We start from the raw sequence: 1,197 nt of genomic DNA, 5'->3' as shown, positions 1-1,197 counted from the left end.
ATGTGTGTGAGGGTGGACATGTTTGGAGGTTGCTGTGTTGAAGCTCCATGGATCAGCCTCTCTGCAGCTCTCAGCACCTTCACTGAGCCTTGAGGGAATCACTGAGCTGCTCTTGTTCTTCACAGTTAGAAGGTGGGAGCTCTCGTCAAATGATGATCTCCAGCATCATCTTGTTCATGCCAGGCTTTTCATCCACTGACCACACACACCTGGAAGCATCAGGGGGACCAGCAGCTGTTTAACACATCTGGAAGGAAACCAGTGAGATTTTAATAAGACCATGACTATGATATGATGTTATGTGGGGGAGTGGTGGAGCAGAGGTTAGAAGATGGGCCTGTGATCGGAAAGTTGCAGGTTCAACTCCCGGTACCATCAACATCAAATGTGGGTGGAAAAGGTGAAACACCTGCCTCCACCCTCATTGGCCCCACTCTGGGCCCCTGAGCAAGGCACTCAACCCCCACCATCTGCGCCTAAACAGGTCTCTCTAGAAAATGAGTTCTTGTGACTCAATGACACTACCTGTATAAATAAAGGCTAAATGAAAAAATAAAAGTTTAAAATAGAAATACTCACATCATGAGGCCGAGGTTGTGTGCGTGACGTGCACGTTCCTGAGAGTGTGTGGGTGACGTGCACGTTCCTGAGAGGCCACAGACAGAGCAGCTGCAGCTTTTGTTGAGTTCTTGTAGTCCTGCAGTTTTCAAGCTGAAATGAAAAAACATCATGAATATGAACTTTACAGTCTTTAGTTACCTGTTCATAGAAACACATGGAGGTGTCTCACCTTGACTGACAATAAAATATGTAACTTTATGAACTCTAATGAACTTATAATGATGCTCCTACTCTTTGAAGGTGAACCCATGGTACCACACCATCTCTCAGTCGGACAGTCTGATCAGTTTGATCAAAATCCTCCAGTTTAAAATCCTCACTGCTCAGATGAATCCTCCTCAAAGATACTTCCTCCTCTTCCTCACATCTTCTTCTTTGGGAAACCTTCAAAATGAAAACAGGAGATTTGTGTCTACACAAAAACATTGTACAGATGGGGTCAATCTTATTTTCTATTTCCTATATTCTCCCTAGTTTTATTTTTTTAATTTTCTAGAACTTAAACAAAACTCCAGTTTTGATACATATCTGTTGATAATGAACCAAAGCTACTGAAATAGTGAGTATGCTTGTTAG

Source organism: Nematolebias whitei, chromosome 9 (genome assembly GCF_014905685.2).
Source record: "Nematolebias whitei isolate Nwh7 chromosome 9, NemWhi1, whole genome shotgun sequence".
Lineage (NCBI taxonomy): Eukaryota > Metazoa > Chordata > Actinopteri > Cyprinodontiformes > Rivulidae > Nematolebias > Nematolebias whitei.
Note: the sequence above shows the minus strand (reverse complement) of the source record.